Genomic DNA, 19362 nt, shown 5'->3' with positions numbered 1-19362 from the left:
ACAGTGTTTGAAAATTAGTGTTGACAGGCTCAGATGTCTACATTTACATCACATGCCCTGCTGCAGAAAATACCTGTAGAAATCACTACTGAAGCAGTGTCATTTCTATCATCACTTGGGCCGTGTGCACTTAATAAACAGTACATCTGTTCAGAGTGGTAAAGATGATGCATTTTTAATGACATAAGAGTTATGCCTTTTCAGAGTTTAACTTTAGGACTACAGATGATAGACATCATTTACATTCCTGCTTCATGAAAAGATAAAAAGTCACATGTAACTATTTCCCTCAATTCCTCCCTTTTTTTTTACTGCAGTATCTTCACCCACCACCCACTCTTCCCATCTGTCTCTTTCATGGGTATCTTGTGAAAGTCAGTGTAAGTAGTCAAAAGAGTATAAACTAGGGTATCAAGCAGACCTGTATTCTCATGGTGGCACTTCCCTATACAAGCCGAATAAATTTTGGTATGTTATCTAAATTGGTGAATCTCATTTTGCTTCTCTCTCAACTGGAAATAATAATAAATATGTGATAGTCTGAAGACACTCAGATATACTACCAAGGAAAACCACCTGACTTATACAAAGTGCTCGTGCTCAATAGTAGTGGTAAAAGTAGTAACACTAAGAATGTATTAGGAGAGATGGCTGTCCAATTCAAAGGCTCATTTGTGAGCAAGCCTCTAACTTGCATGGCTAAGCATAATTACAATTTCAAGACAGAAACCCATGAAATGCTTCATGAATTATTTTACTGACATTGATAATTTTTAAGTCTTTAAACACATACTCTTTTGGATCCTTCAGGGTTTCACAGTATTCATTATTTTTACCTTTCCTGTGACTTCCACCTCGTTCTTGCTCTGAATTCTTTGCATTCCATTTCAGTTGATATCTTATATTGCTTCTTACTAACAGCAACAAAGTCTTTGAAAAAGCTGTCTACCCTACTGCCTTCTCTTTGAATCCCATTTACATTTATTTGTTCAGGAAGATTTTATCGCCTCCCAAATACCACCCAATTGCCCAGACGAATCTGTATCTTCATGTTCCAATCTTCTACTCTTTTCTAGTAAATGCTTTCTAGTTAACAATAAATCAACAAATTGGTGTCCTATAGGTACTTCCAACTCTCCATTAACTACAGAATAAGCTATTACCCGTGAGGATGATCCCTAGTATGACTGTCATCCAAACAAGAAATTCTAGACAGCTTAGCCTTGTTTTCTCAGCTTCACAATTAGGGTCAATAAATTCTCGTGACTGGAGTTCCCTGGTGGCTCAGTGGTTAAGAATCTGCCTGCCAATGCAGGGAATACGGGTTCTAGCCCTGGTCCGGGAAGATCCCACATGCCGCGGAGGAACCAAGCCCGTGCACCACAACTACTGAGCCTGCGTTCTAGAGCCCGCGAACCACAACTACTGAGCCCACATGCCGCAACTACTAAAGCCCGTGCTCCGCAGCAAGAGAAGCCACTGCAATGAGAAGCCCGCGCACCGCAACAAAGAGTAGCCCCCGCTCGCCGCAACTAGAGAAAGCCTGCGCGCAGCAACGAAGACCCAACGCAGCCAAAACAAAAAACAAAAAAATTCACTCTTGGTCATTTTAAACACCTGAAATGTGATTTGGCCTGTGGATAGAGCTTGAAGAACTGTGGGGTTACATTAAATGGAATCTCTGCTCCATACACCCCGTGTATCCCCATCCCTGACTGTTTTCCTTTATCCATTTTTATTTCTATTGTTCTACAACCAAGTTTATTAAGTGAAGGCTTTAAATGTACACTATAAATACTTATTTGTTTATATTTTCATTCTTAAGGTCAATCAATGTTAAAATTGTATGATTTCCCCATGGAGCATATGGATAATCCAAAGAGGAAGCCAATCTACTTATGGAGAAATGCCAGAATTCCAGAATTCTCTAGAAGCTGAAGGACCCGTGAGAATGAAGAATCATTACGGTCCTCAGAAATATTGCCAAAACCCCCACAAGTCAACCTGTACATGCAGGGGGACGAGGAAGCTCCCTCCCAGAGTGTTCACGTGACCTCCCTCTAGACAGCGCTCCTAGCCTAGCCTCCACTTCCTGCATGCATTTTCTTGTTTTTTCCTGGGGTTCCTAGAGTTGTAGTTATTTTGCAAAACATCTATTATTGTTTTGCTACATAACTGGCTTATTCAAGGATAAGCAAACAAACAAAAAGATGCTGGATTCTGTCTTAAGTTGAAAGAGGTAGCTATTAGGCTGTACAGAGAAATCTGTTCTTAGGATACTATCTAGAAATAGCTCTTCGTTCATGCATTCATTCACTCAAAATATATATATAATTAGCAGCTTCTATGTTTCACCCATTGCACTGTTCAAAGGATCAGTTTGTAGAAAAATCAAATCCATTGGCCATGTATACTGTAAATATCAAGAAGAAAGAACATGGCAGGCATCCCTATTTGAAATTATATATATTTTCCATTTACTTGAATGCAGTCTCTCTTCTCCACTAGATAATTAGTCCATGAGAAAAGAGATTTTGTTTCTATTTTATTCATCTCTGTACCCACTGAATAGACCAGTGTCTGAAGGATAGATGCTTCAACATGTCTGGCAAATGCTGAATAATTGTCTCCCATGGGAAGTTACTTGCTTTAGTTACCTCTTTACCAGATATAGTTACCAAATACTTCTGCTTTTTTTGGAAATCATTAACTGGGTACACTCCTAACTCAATCCTTCAGTAAACATTGATCTTGTTCAATCAGTGGCTTATCTAATTCTGCCATAGGGTCCTGGATCTGATTTTAAGATAAATATACCACTACATCCTCTTCTAACTGGAGATAGTATTAAAGGTGTCAGCACCAGATATGCTTCCTAGTTCTTTCTTACAATACCATGGACCCATGAGAAAGTGTCACATGACGGCTTCATTGGCAGATGTAGGTCAAGTTTATAGCTGTTAGGACAAGAGCTGGGATTGCAGATTACGTTGGTAAACATGAGATATGACCAATCATCCTCCTAGACTGAGGTAGATGTCCTCTACCATATTTGTTGCTAGGAGACAAAAAAGAACAAGTGTGCTCACCCACACCTGGTAGCAATTTTTAAATGGATATAATAATAAGAAGAAGAATGATAATAATGATAATACCTACACCGGATGGATGTGCAAACGATTGTCAAATCACAATCTCTACAGTTTCCAAGCCATTGAATTTCCTGGTTGAATGAAACACAAAAACACAGCAACGTTTTCAAATATTGTTAAACTTAATACCTATCTGTACCATTGATTAATAGCATATTGTACAAAATAAAATAGCAACTGGAGATTTACGCAGAGAAAATTGTTTTAAAAAATCAGGTTTGATTGTGACCTAAACATCATCTCACCCAACCTTCAATGACAGACCATTCGATCTCCCAAGGGACTGTTTATCCTTGGTAGGAATCAGCAGTCATGCATACTATTCATTGCACTGACAATGCTCCAAATATTGTAAAAAAACCATCAGAGTGATTTCAGAACTCACACTTTAGCCCCATGCTCTGATATGGTATCTAACAATAACAGAAGCAATGGATTACAAGTACAGAAGAAAGGAAAATCAAGCCTCAAAGGCTATGTATCGCTAACAGTTTCCCTGGATGAACTAGCTAAATGCACTGTGGCAGATTTTAAATAGTAGAGAGGAATAGAAGCAGGTGGGCACCAGAGCAAAACTCGAGACGTGCTATTTAGGGAGCAGTGACAAATCCACAGGTGTGTGAGGAAGTCAGCCGAAGGATACCGAGAGATGACCAAGTGGGAAAAGGCAGTGGTGTAAATGCGGGTTGCTACTTGCTAAAAGCTCCTTGAGAGCTATGTGGAGCACCCCTCCTTCGCCACATGCACTGCTAAGTCAGATCAAGAGAGCACTGACATATATACACTACCAAATGTAAAATAGATAGCTAGTGGGAAGCAGCTTCATAGCACAGGGAGATCAGCTCGGTGCTTTGTGACCACCTAGAGGGGTGGGATAAGGAGGGTGGGAGGGAGGCGCAAGAGGGAGGGGATATGGGGATATATGTATATGTATAGCTGATTCACTTTGTTATACAGCAGAAACTAACACAACATTGTAAAGCAATTATACTCCAATAAAGATGTTAAAAAAATAATTTAAAAAATAACAAAAAAATACTACATTAAAAAAAAAGAGAGAGGGCATCATGGGCTCTCCCTGTCTCTTCCACTGTGCTCTGGGCCCACCTCTGGGTCACTGCCATTATGATATTCCAGAGATGAATTCTGAAAACTCCTAACTGGGTGAATTGGGTGCTGGTGTGTATTAGAATACTTTGCATTGGACAGCCCCAGAGTTGCACAACAAAGCCTGCAGTTTTCTGAGTACCAGCAGGCTGTGTCCCGGCACTGGAATTGGCCACCTGTATGAGTTCACCTACCTCCCCCTTGGTCACAGCTACAAATGGCTATCACAAGACTCACTCCCCAGTTGCCATATTTTGGCAGGTCTTATTTTTAGAGGGACGTCAGGTTTTAGAGCTATGGCACACAGTTATTGGATTTGATGAGAATGAGCATGTCAGCTTTTGTAGCTTCTAGAATTTAGGCTCTTCTTCCTGAGCAGTGGGCATGAACTTCACGTTGGTGCTCTTTAGCCCAACACTTGTACAGCATGGTTTGCATCATGACGTCATGAAGCTCACCTGAACGTGGCACATGGGCCTTAATGTTGATTCTGGGTCCATGTGTGTTCTCATCACTGAACATGGAACTCCAGTTTCATTTTCTAGTCAAAGAAGATAAGCACGTAGGTAGGATTATCACTGGTACAACAGTTCCTTCAAGATTCTGTTTGTGGTGATAAGCTTCTTTAGCCCGTATTTTATAGGCAAGAACCAAATTGAGTCATTTAACCATTGCTACATGTCATACCATCAGACTCTCAAAGTAGAGCTTGGAGTTAAATTTTCTAACTGAGGAGGGAAAAAAGAGTAACTCTCATTTCCATAATTTTATATCCTTAAAAGAATTGTGTATTCATTTATTAACAAATGTTAATCTAGGCCCTAGATTTTACACATGTGCATGTATACACACATATACATATAAATATTTTATGTATGCACACTTATACCTCTGTGCTCATATATGCGAATTAAATTATGTGTTTTTACACATATATACATATTTATATGTGTGTATATATATACATAAATAAATGTGTGTGTGTGAGAGAGATTTAACATGAGGCCCTCAACAGAACAAACACTCAGTACACACTCACACATAATTTTTTCCTTGAGCTTTGGAGGAGTTTAAAGTTTAATTGATTTTTATGACGTAGGGTTATAGTAAAGTCTCCTATAAATACAGAGACACCAAGGATGATGTGACTTGTAGCATGGGGGTGTGGTGAGGTACATCTTCACAAAAGTTGGTATCAATGACCTATATTTTGAAAGTTAAGTAAGAATTTGCCTCCTTGTGGAGAGTGGGGAAAGTAAGAAGGGATATTCTGGCATCAAGAATAGCCCATTTAAAGGCACAGAGACAGGAAACAATAAGATTTTATTTTTCAGTTTACACTGAGAAATTCAGTGAAATTGGACATATTTGGTTTGATGTAGTGATGTAAATGGAGTAACGCTCTCAGTTCTGCATCGGAAACCTAACACTGTGGGACTTAAGTCCCATATAAACCTTAGTTAGGGTCTAGGAAGCCTAGGGAATGATATGATAGCTTTGCAGTCTTCAGGGATGGAGGTCACTTTTCCTTTGTGTTTCTAAATGACTGTTAGAAATCCAATCATCACCTCCATGTTTCAGAAAGGAGAAAAGAGAGCAGAAGTGTGTGAGCTGATCCTCTCTTAGGTCAGTGGCTTTTAAGGAGGCTTCCAGGTTGTTCTCCACATTATGTTTTACCCATATATCTCATTGGATGCACCCAACTGCAAGGCAGAAATATGTGGTTTTTAATTGGTATTATTACAGCCCTGGATAAAACTATGAATCTGTCAGTAAGAAAGAAGTTAGAATAGAAGCTATTTAGGCAATTGTCAGTCTCTGGAACAAATACCTTCTGGAATGGTTTTATCTCTAACAGGCACCTACTATGTGCCATGATCTAAGTGGAAAGCCTTAGCTGCCACACCAGCTATATATCTTCATTATTAAAAAGAAATCTAAATTTTTTTAAAGTTTGAATATTTGCCCATGATTATATAGACAGTGAGTGATAACATCAAATTTGAACCCGGATCTGTCTGGAGCCAAACCAATTCCCTACCACATGATACAGGCTCGGGAAGTTAATGAAAAGAAGACCCTCTGTGCCCCATGAAAGGGACAGTGCTTTATAAAATTGTTGCATAGGTAATAAATTCAACATCCTGCTCTGGCGGATGGATCACTGAACAATTTAGCTAGAGGATAATGATGTATGCCTCCATTAAAAAAAAGTTCGGTATAATTATACTTTCATTTACAGGCCACTTAGCTCATGTTCACTGGAGCATCTTTTCCTTCCCTAATTGCCACTCTGTGTTTTCACAATACTCATTTGGAAGGTTTTAGTGGCCACGAGGGCTGAAGAGTTTCCTGGGGAAGCTGGGGTGATTGCGACCCTGGTACCCCACAGAGCTTCTGGCACAGAGGTGTGACAGAGAGCGGTGTAGATGGAGATGTCTCCTTCAGGCTGGGGCTGAACTGGGCCAAGATTTCAGATTGGGACTGAGGTTTCATTTCAGAGAGAGCAGACCATCTTTTCTATTTCTGGGAAATATTTGCAATCCCTCTTAGCTACCCCCTACATAGCCCATGACAACAGAGAGTCTGGCTCTTCCATTACAGGGGGGCAAGCTTCTACCTATGCTCTGGAGTTTCTCCTCTGTCAGCCTTCCCAGAAACACTGCCGGTATTCTCTCAATTATATTCAGCTCTTCCCTCTAACTTTCACCTCTCCCTCCCAGCTTTAACATGCTGAAATCTCCCCACTTTAAAAACAAACATCCATAAATGCTTTTTTCTTGGGGGGGGAGGTTAATTTGTGCTTTTATTTGCCAGTATAACTTAACTACAGTGGCCTGCAAACCTTTTTGATCTAAAAAATACATTTTACATCGCAATCCAACAAACACACATGTATATAATATGTCTACATATATTTGAGTGAAACAAAAATTTTGCCAAAAATGTCTACCCTGAGTGTTAATTCTTTTTTTTTTTTTTTTTTGGAAACTTTTTTTAAAAAGCAGTTTTCGGTTTACAACAAAATAGACAGGAAGGTACAGACATGTCCCATGTACCCCGTCCCCTCACATGCATAGCCATTATCAACAGAATGGTACCTTTTTATTTTTAATTTTTTTAACAAAACCAAGGATGAACTGCACTGACACATCATAATCACCAAAGTCCACAGTTCACCTTAGGGTTCACTTTAATGAAGTGAACAGTGTTGTACATTCTAGGGGTTTGGACAAAAGTATGATGACATATATCCATCATTATAATGTCATTCAAAGTATTTTCACTGCTCATAAAAACTTCTGTTCTCTGTGTATTCATCTCCCCTCTCCCCCCACCCCCCACTCCAAGTAACCATTGATCATTTTATTGTCTCCATACTTTTGCCTTTTCCAGAATGCATACAGTTGGAATCTATTTTTCTTTTTCTTTTTTTTTCCTTGAAAAGAGAGGTTCAAAGCCTCATAAAGCCTTTTTTTTTTTTTTTTTTTTTTTGATGCCACATAAACCTCCAGTGAGAACCTCTCTCCTCTGCCTCCCAACCCAAGGCTATTTTAAAGAGTTGCCTACACTCGGGTACGCAACTGCTTCCCTCCCACTCTGATTCCAATGGGCATTTCCTCGCATCACTCGTATAAATGGCTCCGCTGCTCAGTATGGTTACAAAGTTACCAATGGCTGGTGTGTCATTACACTCAGCCCAAACTGTTCAGTCCTCATGTTTCCTGGGACCTAAGCAGAACTTGCCCCGATTGATCACTTCCTCCACTGGAAATATTTATTCCCTCTGCTGTCATCACACCCCAGTTTTCAGATTTCCCTCCTAGTTCTTAAGCGGCTCCTATGTTTGCCTCAGTCTCATCCTTCCCCCACTGCTGATTATTTACTGGGGCCTCGGGGATCCTATCCTAGGTTCTCTCCTTTTGAGGGTGACATCAGTTAGCATCTGTGCCACAGGTAAAAGCCACATTTTTAAGTAGAGCCAAGATCCCATTCTGCACTTCCAGCACACATTGCGAATTTCCTCATGATGTCTTTGTGGATTGTGTCAACGTCATCCAAAATTCAAAATGTTGAACGAACTCAACATCCTTCATACTAAACTTGTCCCTCTCCATGTCTAAGGAGTGATGCCACCTCCATCCATCCAGTTAAGCAAACAGACACAATGGCATCGCCTCTTCTCACCTCTCGCCCAATCGCTCAAGCAGTTTTATTAAGTTTACCTTCTCAATACTTCCCATGATTTTTTTTCCATCACGAAAGTACCCTGGTCTATGTAATCATCTTCTCTCATCTGGTTGCCTGCAATTTTCTTCTAATTGGACTAGCTGCACTTTGTTCTCTATTTGCTAGCCCTCCCTCCTCCTCACCCTTGCCTCATTTCCATCTGTTCTACATGATCCAGCCAAGAGAATTTAATCATGTCACAAACCCACACACTGGCATAAGCCACTGCGATGGTTTCACAATGCCCTGGGATAAAGATGCTCACACCAGCTTCCCCACTACTGGGTCTATCACAGCCATTTTGAACTCTTGCCCAGGATCCCTTCTGCTGCAAAGCTTGTGAACCATACAATGTATCCTTCGCCTTAGAATATATCTTTCCCACCCCCCACCAGCTCCACCTCGCCTGCTGACTCTGCTTTTACCGGAAAGACCTTTGTTAAACCCAGGTGGTTTTCATGAACTTCACCACTGAGCAGATCTCACTATTACATGATAATAGCAAGTGACGTGTGTCTCCTCTTCACAACTCAGACTGTAGATGAGGGAAACTTAGAGGCAGCTAATCCTAACTGACCTTGCACTATTCACAGTGTGCAGATTTCAGTGATATAAACTTCTCACGGAGAACAGGCTCCATTCCTATTTACCAGGGTAGGATGGACAGCTCTTCCTCTCCTACGTTGCCTGAGGAGATGGCATCCTATGTATCCCCTCTTCCGGAATGAAATGACTTTATAGAATTCAGAGCCTTCCAAAACGGAAGGGCTGCCTTCCTCTGTAGTGAACACACACAGACACACACACACACATACATCACATTGGTTCTGTTTCTCTGTAGAACCCTGACTAATACAGCTACTCTGTATTATTTTGTGTGTGTGTGTTTTGTGTTTTCCTAATAGTATGATTTCAAGAATTTACTGTATTCTTTCCAAAAGACTATTTAGTCCCATTCAACAGCATGGTTTTGGGCACTGTCACTTAAACAGCAGTGTGTGGAATAGTAGCCATTACCTAGGAGCTTATTTTAAATGCAGATTTTAAGGTCCTTTCCTAGGCCTATTGCATCAGAACCTGCATTGTAGCCCAGTGTGCAGGTGATTTGTATGTACATTCTCATCTCGGAAGGCACTCTTGGAGGGCACTTGAACTTTAGCCCAGTTATATGCTCTGTGACATATGTCAGTTTAGCCATCTGCACTTCGCTTTCTTCATATGAGTGTTTGATCAATCAAGGTCTCGGGACAGGTTTTGACATAGTATAGAAAAGCATTGTGATATAGCTGCTAGTTATAGAAGGCACAGCGTTAATAGTATTAGAAGTAACAACCACAGCAAAACATGAGAATAACAGTATACGGGAGAGAATTTTCATTGAGTTAAGGAAGGGTCATATGTCTGGGTTCAAACTCTACACAAGCTGGTTGAACAACTTTGAGTTATAATCACTTTAGCTCTTAATCCGCATGTTCCTTGTTTCTAAATTTGTGCCAGTGAACTAAGTACTTGTGTGTTTCCCTCATACTCTATTTATGGAACAGTGGTACTCCTTTCATCACCGACTTACTGTATCCTTCCTAGGTTCACTGCTTTTGACAGTATCCACTGGGCTGGCCTGTAAGTTGCAGAAAATAATAACACACTTGGCTTACATATGATTCACACCAACAGGAAGAAAGGCAGTTATCTACATCTTCAGGGCTCCTTTGCTCCAGTTCCTCCCTAACCTGTGACAAAGAACAGGAAAGAGGACCCTCACTCATCCTAGTTAACGTGCTATAACATCACACTATTTAAATGAATTTTATCTGAGACTTCATCTTCTAAATTCTATGTCAGGTTCACATTAAGAATACCCCAGAGGCATTGTCTTACTTGAAAAATGTTATTTCAGTTAGTTGAATATCATGTTTTACAGGATTTAGGTGAAATGAGGGCCAGCAGTAAATCCAAACCAAACAATATGTGTCTGCAATAAATTTCTGTTTCTGCATTATTCATACATAATGGCATAGGTGACTCTTCAAGCGTTCTGAATTAAGTAGAATTGATTTCTCACTTTTTTTATGCTCTGCTGTACAAGCCTTTTTGTACTTTTACTTCTCCTTAACAAATAAAGTATTGATTCATCTCCACTGAACATGTTTTATTTAAACTTTGCTCTTTGTCAGCAACTCGTCCTTGGTACCCGCAATTCCCGCTCTTAACTCTCCAATTGTCTTTTGATCTTGAAGGTGAAATCCTTCCACCAGGCTGCTTAGCATGAAGAAGCTGCAGATGGGTTAAGATCTCATCAAGAACAATAAAACAGAGCCCTTTTGCCCTTCCTTTGAGTTTCCACTCCATTGGTACACCCAAAAAGTTGCCCACACGTTCTTATTCCGCTTGGGTGATCTAGACATTAGCATTGCACTTGAATTGCATTGTCCCTGTGTTTTTATCGAAGCATCATCACATCTCGTTTTACGAAACCCGTGAGTGAGTATGCTTAATGATAGATTGGGCGAGGGGAGGGCTGGCCTCAGTAGTAATCCCGGCATGAAGCCCAGAGCTTGAATCCAAGTTGAAACTCAATCAATATGTATCAAAGAAATGAGTGAATCACACTTTGATTGGAATTTATTACCTCTTTAAAAAACAATTGGCAGAACATGAGACAGAAAGGGGAGCCTGTAACTTTCATCCTTAGTTCACTTGGTAGCACTCAAGTTTCATATATGAATAAAAACGAAGAATTGAATGGATTAAGAAATAACTAGGATGATAATCTCCAGGTCCATCCACGTTGCTGCAAGTAAGTCAGACAGAGAAAGACAAATATCATATGATACCGCTTGTATGCGGAATCTAAAAAAGAGATGATGCAAACGAATTTATTTACAAAACAGAAACAGACTCACAGACATACAGAATAAATTTATGGTTACCAGAGGGGAAGGGGAGCGGGGAGGGACAGATTGGGAGTTTGGTATTGACATGTGCACACTGCTATATATAAAATAGATAACTAACAAGGATCTACTGTATAGCACAGGGAACTCTGCTCAATATTCTGTAATAACCTAAATGGGAAAAGAATTTGAAAAAGAATAGATACATGTATATGTAAAAAAAAAAAAAAAAAATCAGGAAACCCGATTTGCAACCCCAGATCTGCCGTTAACTTTGTCTAGCCTTGGCCTCTGGCTAAGTTCTCCTACCTAGATTAAGAGAAAACTGTTGTAGACATTACCTGCTTTGCCCTCTAGGGCTCGGACTGCGATTGCGACACAGATGTTTGCCAGCTCATTTGCTTGGGTTAAGACAGTCCTGCTTATTGGTTAACTTTGATTGCAGGCTTCCTCTGGAACCTGGCCATCCCTCCTTTCCTGCCCAATGTTCTGTGTGATGTGCGACAGAGCCCCCAGCGACAGTGGCCACAGGCTCCCCTCCTTGCAGCCCACGGCCAATTGCCCACAGCACGTGGCCTTCCAAGCTCATCTCCTTCCCTTGTCAAGCTGTCTAGTGCGGAGGCCCATTGAGGCACCCCCAACAGCTACGCCGTGTCTGTCAAAACACCCAACCATCCTCCTTTTTGTAAAGGACAACCAGCAAAATCAATTCTCTGTCCTTCTGTCCTGCTCTGAATATATCCAGCATGTGGAATTAACATTTCCCAGGAAGCCAATCCCTGAGCTGCTTTACAAGTCCACCTCTGCTCCCTGGTTCTTTCCTTCAGCAAAGGATTCAGTGCCTATTTCCCAAACGTGTGCTCTGTACGATACAGAGATGAATCGGGCACAGCTCCTACTCCAGTGTTTTTTGTCTGATGAGGAAGATGTATAAACACAGATGATTCCCACACAGATAGGTAATTGCTATTTCCATGAATGTTCCCCATAGAAACAAGCCATTTCTCCAGGCATCTGTCTGATAGCAGCTTGAAGTGGAAAGCCAAGGTCCTCTTCTGTTTTGTGTTTTGTCTGGAAAGAAATATCACCAAGGCCATGTACCCATTACCCAATACTTTTTAATAAAACAACTTACTTTTATTCTCTTACTGCTCTCTCTTTCCACATGAACACCCTTGAGGCTGGATCCATACCTAGGCCGGATAGTATGTTTTTCTCAAAAGTCTCCTCTGGTGCCTGAGGCTGTGCATTGAGTCAAGAGTCCAGTGGCCTCTGATTCTTTCTCATGGGATGAGTTATCTCCCTGGTGGACCCACAGCTTTCTTAGAAAAATCACTGAATTCCTTTCTTTGTCCTTGTTCCATTGAGGAGTGTTTACAAACACTCACCTTTCCTTCTAAAGTTTATTCTTGCCCTCACTATGTCCTTCCAGTTTACACTGGGATTGTCCCTTTTGTTCCCTAGTTTGAATGCTTTGGTCACACTATCTGCTTCTTAAAAATGATTTTCTCCACAAAATAACATTTCTAGAATGACTTTCCTTCGTGTTCCCTCTAAACTCCTCCCCCTCACATACCCCTTCTGCAAGGGAGTGCTTTGGTCCCCGAGCCATCCTTGAAAACACACCTCTGACCCCTTTTATTACAGGGTTCACGCTAATTCCCTTTGCTTGGCCTGTTTCTTCTAAACAAAACAAACAAACAAAAAACTGCTGTAAAGGGATCTCAAAACATACGTTTACATGATAACTCCTAAAATCTAGGGAACATATCACCTACACACAAATAATTCAAACCCTATTTCTGAGGCCTCAGAAGAGATGAGGTCCAGGTCCGCCAGGCATGTGCTTAGATTTTTTTGCAGAACGCATGTGCTTGTCAGGTCTTATGGACTTTCTCTGCATTTGTATTGTGATTCTGAAAAAGCTGCACAAGACTAAGCTGTGGTCCATGGGCAAATCAATTGCTCCCTCAAGAGGTGAGAGATGTGAATGAGAAAACCGATAAAATAAAGTAAAATAAAATAAAATAAAAATTGGCCGGCTTTCATGATTTGCAGCCACTGTCTTCGGCCTAGTAAACCTAATCACGCCGGTTACTGTTTCACTGTATTCGCCTCCGGAGTCTGTTAGAACCGTCTAATTTACACTGCAATATAATTCATCTGCTTTATTAAGGTTGTTCCTGTATTTAGGTTAGGAGTAAAAGCGGCCTCTGGCTCAATGTTATACAGTCATTCTGAGAAAATGCCACAGGGCACAGCAGTTAATAAACCCGGGAACTAGATTCCAGCACCTGTATTGTTGACATCTGACAAGTTTACTATGAGTATAGTTAGGGTGATACAGGATCTTATAAAAATAGACATTAGCAAACTCATTACAGGCCCATTTCAAAATAATTGTGGATCCCATTGATGGAGGGAGTTAAAGGTTTTTGCATAGACATTACTGAAAATGTGAGCATTTAATCTCCCACCCACCCCGCGCTGTCTCCTTCCCAGGAAAACCTACTTAGGGTTAGCTTGTGTTGATGGTAAGAAAATGACCTCGTCAAAACGTGATGATGAATGAGAGTTTGGGAGATTGCTTGGTGAAGGCGTGCCTCAATTCCAACAAGATTGGAAATTTCCGTAAAAATCAGCTTTGGCTGCTGAGAAGGCCCTCTGTTCTGTGGAGGGCCAGGTGGCCAGCTCTCCTCTGTAAATAAGCAGCAGGGATAACTGACAAGACGCCATCCATGTCACTCCCTCTGTGATGCTCACAGACAAGGTATCCTTTATTGCAGGACGCTAGTCACTCCTCAGTGTCTACCAGGAACTGTGCTTCCAAGGACTCATTATTTGTGCTGGTATATGGATTAAAAAAAAAAATCCTCTTTTCTGGAAGGAAAAGATAAGGAAGTGTAGTAGAGAATAACCTAATGCCAACTATGATTCCTAAGATATGGAAGCGGCAGAAGAAACAGGGGAGCAAGTCATTACTGAAAAAAAGAAACTGAAGGCAGTTTTCAGCCTAATATCTCTGCCTGCTGGAAAGGACATGGACTTTGGCATAAAACTGACTCCAATCTGAATTCAGGTATTAAAACTTACACCAATAACTAATAAGGGCCTACTGTATAACACAGGGAACTCTACTCAATACTCTGTAATGACCTATATAGGAAAAGAATCTAAAAAAGAGTGGATATATGTATATGTATAACTGATTCACTTTGCTGTACAGCGGAAACTAACACAACATTGTAAATCAACTATAATCCAATAAAAATTTAAAAAAAAATTTACACCCTACGAAGATAGGCATTTGAACAACGCTTGAGTATGCAGTAGGTACTCAATGAAAATTTTATCAATAGTATTAGTACACCTGAAACTAACACAACATTGTAAATCAACTATACTTCAATTTAAAAGATAGTATCAGGGCCATAGAGGATGACCTAAGGACCTGGCACAACGCCTGCCATATTGTTGATAACCATCAACATTTGTAGAATAAGTGAATGAATTTTTTCCGCATTATTTTATCAGGACATTCAAATGAACTTCAGGGCACCAAGGAAGGGAAAGATGTCAGAAAAAATCTGGTGTCAGATGTCAGATAAAAGTCTGAAATGCATGACTACTTAGATTTCCTCATAATGTAGGGACCACGAAAGACGACCCGGGTCCCAGCATTGAATCTCTCCCCATATGGTAAGTGACTTCAGATCAATAACTCTGCCTATCTGGGTCTCTATCTCTTCATCTTTAAATAAGGATATAGGGTAATGATGTTGGCATTATTTCTTCTAAAACTAAAATTCTATGACTGCAACATTTACTGAAATGTCCAGCATTTCAGATTTGGGGCTTCCATAATTTGGGAAGAATCAGAAAGGACATTGCATTATTTCAATCTGCCAAGACTTTGAAAAAACTCTTCCTTTATCATAATCCTTATCACACATATCCAACGAGTCATCATTTCTTGGAAGTTCCTAAGCATTTCTCATCATTGCCTCTCATTTCCTAAAGCTACTTTCTTGGTTCGTCCCATATCGTTTCTTGCCAGGATTCCCTAAATTAATTCTCTGCCTCTAATTTCACCCTCTTCCACCTCATACCCTGCATTTTCTACAGTCCAGATAACTCGTCTTGTTTACAAAAAATTTACGATTTTGGTATTGCCTCTTCTGACTATACTTTCATTTATTGAACAAATATTTTCTACCTGTCTGACCTAGAGAAAATCATCACTACTCTCTCTGCCTCAGTTTAAACGTCTGTAAAATAAGAAAAATAATGACAATATCCATGTCATTGGGTTGTTGTGATTATTAAATGTGTTAATATATGAAAGGAGCTTAACACAGTGCCTGGGTCATAGTCACCACTCAGGGTGATGGTTTTATGTGTTATTGATATCGTCACTCATAAATCTTGCCAAGCAGAGACCCTCTCAGCCCTTTTGTATTTCATGCTCCTTCTCCCTGGATCTTTCTTTTTTCTAGATGTCTCCATGTTACCTTCTCTGCCTTCATTCAGGTCTCTATTCAGAGAACACCTCGAAAGGAATCCTTTGAAAGTTTTTCCCATGAAAAAATAGTTCCTTGTCACTTTCTGTCTCCTTATCCTGGTTTATATTTCTTCATGGCACAGACTGCTTATTGAGCTTAGATCATGTGTTATCATTTATTTATATTACTCACTTCTGCTTTAGAATATATATGCAGGGATTATGCTTGTTCATATCTATATACTCACAACAGAGAAGTACTTGACGCATAGCAGGTACTCAATAAATATTGGGTGAATCAATGAATGAATTGAAGGAATATTTAAATGATTATTTGATGTTGAGTGTAATGAACACCTTAGAAAAACCAAAATCAGCCTCTAGACTATAGTAAAAGCAAAGACCAGGAAAACCTCCTCTCGTGTGCTTGGGTCTCCTTTCCCTGTACAAGCTGTGTTGGGTCCTATGGAAGTGCATTCAGAGAATCTTAACCCTTTCCACACTGTGCTTCAACTAGCTCCCCGACTAGAATACGAAATTCAGTGGGACTTTGAGTTATTTCTATGGGTCCATAGGTACTATATTGCTATATATACACAGAAGAGTGTCTGGAATTATGAGAAACTTAATTTTTATCCACCAATGGTGTGTAATCTTCAAATTTGACAACCCTTGACTTTCATACCTTTTCCCAATTTAGTATCTTTTGTTGTCTTTGTGTGCTTTGGCCTTGAAGTCACAACTACGTCATTTGTCGAAGGTAGTGGCCGTGCTCTACTTACCATAAATCATTAAAAAAAAAAAAAAAGGAGCTAAGCAACATCACAGATTTGAAGTGTGAAAGAAAGAGGGGAGTCAAGATTGACTTTAATGCGTTTGGTCCAAACACTTGTGAAGCAGGGTGTGTTTTGTTTGTTTGTTTTTAAATGACAACTCCATTGACAATAGTGCTGTTTGTATTATTAAGAGTAAGTGATTAACACATAATAATGAATAGATGATTTTTAACAGCTGAAAATTGTTGAATGCTTACGTGGAATCAAAACACTGAAATGTGATGGCGTGAAAGAGGCGTTGATTCTGGAGTATAGAGAATTAGGTTTTGTTCCGAGCTCTGTCTCTAGACAATTTATCTCCTGCTTGGGCAAGATATTTACTCCCTTAAAATGTCTGTATTTTTATAGGGAAAAAAGGGAGTTGGACTAGATAAAATTAAAGATCCTTTCTCACTATAGCACTCTATGATTCTAGGCTGAATCTATTCAGATACATCAATTCAAAACAATTAAGTGGCAAAATCAACCAAAGGAACATTTCTAGCTTTAACAAATCCAGACTTCCACATTTCTAAGGAAAACACAGAGCCTGCTTTTCAGAGGGCATGAGGTTAAACCTGCTCCATGATGGTGTGATTTTTTTTAAGGCTTAAGTGCCCTTTCTGGGATTCCCAGCTTGGCACTGTATCTAAGTCTAATTAAATCCCTTTGTGAGAACCTTAAATATACTTAATTAAAACAGGTAGACTTGGGATGATTAATTTCAAAAGTAAGTAGGTTAAAGTGCAGTCTCATTTCTTCTGCTAATTGGTTGAAGGATGATCTTCCTTGCCAAGAGACCAAAAGGCAGGAGATTCGTTTCTTCAATTCAAATCTGTTTTTAAATGTCTTTTCAAAGCCTTTAGGCTTTAGAATTTGAGTTTTATAAAATTTGAATCTCGAGGATTATTTCTCCTTACTTTATACTTAGTTAAACCCAAAGCAGGGCTCACTAGAGATCCAAGGGTTATAGAGTAACCAATGGTTGATGAATCCAGACCCACTGTCAGCAAAACCAGCCACGTGGTAACTTTATTATCACTTCTTCACTCTTGAGAGACAGGCTTAACTTCATCTTTTATGAAAGGTTTTCAGAAACTGTTACTTACACATTAAATATTTGATTCTTTGAATTACTCAGTGTGGCACTGAAGTGTCAGATTTCTCCAGTACTGAGGCCATAGCCCACCTGGTGTAGTTAAAACTGCTCCCATTAGACCTAATCAAACTCAAAAGCTTTAGCACAGCAAAGGAAACCATAAACAAAATGAAAAGACAACCCACAGAATGGGAGAAAATATTTGCAAACGATGTGACTGACAAGGGATTAATCTCCAAAATTTACAAACAGCTCATGCAGCTCAATATCAAAAAAACAAACAACCCAATCAAAAAATGGGCAGAAGACCTAAATAGATATTTCTCCAAAGAAGACTTACAGATGACCAAGAGGCACATGAAAAGATGCTCAACATCGCTAATTATTAGAGAAATGCAAATCAAACCCACAATGATGTATCATCTCACACCAGTCAGAATGGCCATCATCAGCACTGAGAGTTCATTTAATCTCCCCCAATGAGATGTCATTCTTCCTCCAGGAGGAAAATCAAGGAGAAGGTGGGGGAAAGGAGCATAAGCTTTCCTTCTCTTAACCTCTCGTCTCCCCAAGGGAATTACTGGGCTGGATCACCTATGGTCTGGAATCAAAACTCCCTTTGCCTATGTCCTAACCACACGTGAGGAGAAGGTGTTTTCAGTGTCCCCTCTAGTTACATATCTTCCAATATTAACCATTAATAATAAATTAGAAATGTTAATTTACAATTTATATGACAAATATAGTATGCGATGTACATTACTTTAGCGAGTGCCAATTTGGCGTCATCGTGACTAATTTAGATTTCTGTACTAGAGTTGTTGACATCAGAGTAGACCTTAATGCACATCTGCTGTACTGATTTGTGTGTTAGGCCTGTAACTTAAGGCACAATGATGTGTGGTTGAAATGTGATTACCAATAATTTTATTAGTCTGGCTTCAATGAGGAAAACAGAAATAGCCCCGATTTTTGAGCAGTAAGACATTTCATACATAAAGGAGAAGAGTTGGAGGAGCAGAGCTTGGTGAAGCCCCTGCTGGCCTCGAGACATTATCGATGTCTCATCGATGAGGAAATTCATCGACTGCGGGACCCAGTGAGCTCAGCTGCCTGGACACAACACGACGACCCTCAGGAGCACATCCGGGAGCTGCTGAGAAACCAGGGCCACTGTCTGCCTGTGTCTTCTTGTAGCTGCTGCCAGAGAATAATGGATTTGCCTTCCCTCTCCACTCACATCTTGCAGAACGGCCTGTCATTAGAAGAATCAAAACCAAACCTGTTTGGAGGATGCCAAGAAAATGTATTTTACAAGATTTATATATACATGTATTTTTATATATATATATAAACACAGGTATATATATTTATAAATACATACATATATATATCTATATATAGATAGATAGATAGATATAGATACACATATATAAATATAAAGAGGGAGAGTCTTCTCTTGGTATTCCAGGGTGACTGGTGCCAGAACCAATTTTAAAAGTGAATAAGCATAAGTGGTTTAGTTCTGCTATCATTTTGCCCAAAGAATAACTAAAGGCTTTAG

Source organism: Balaenoptera borealis (assembly GCF_965194805.1).
Source record: "Balaenoptera borealis genome assembly, chromosome: 17".
NCBI classification, from domain to species: domain Eukaryota; kingdom Metazoa; phylum Chordata; class Mammalia; order Artiodactyla; family Balaenopteridae; genus Balaenoptera; species Balaenoptera borealis.
This window is presented reverse-complemented; position numbering follows the sequence as displayed.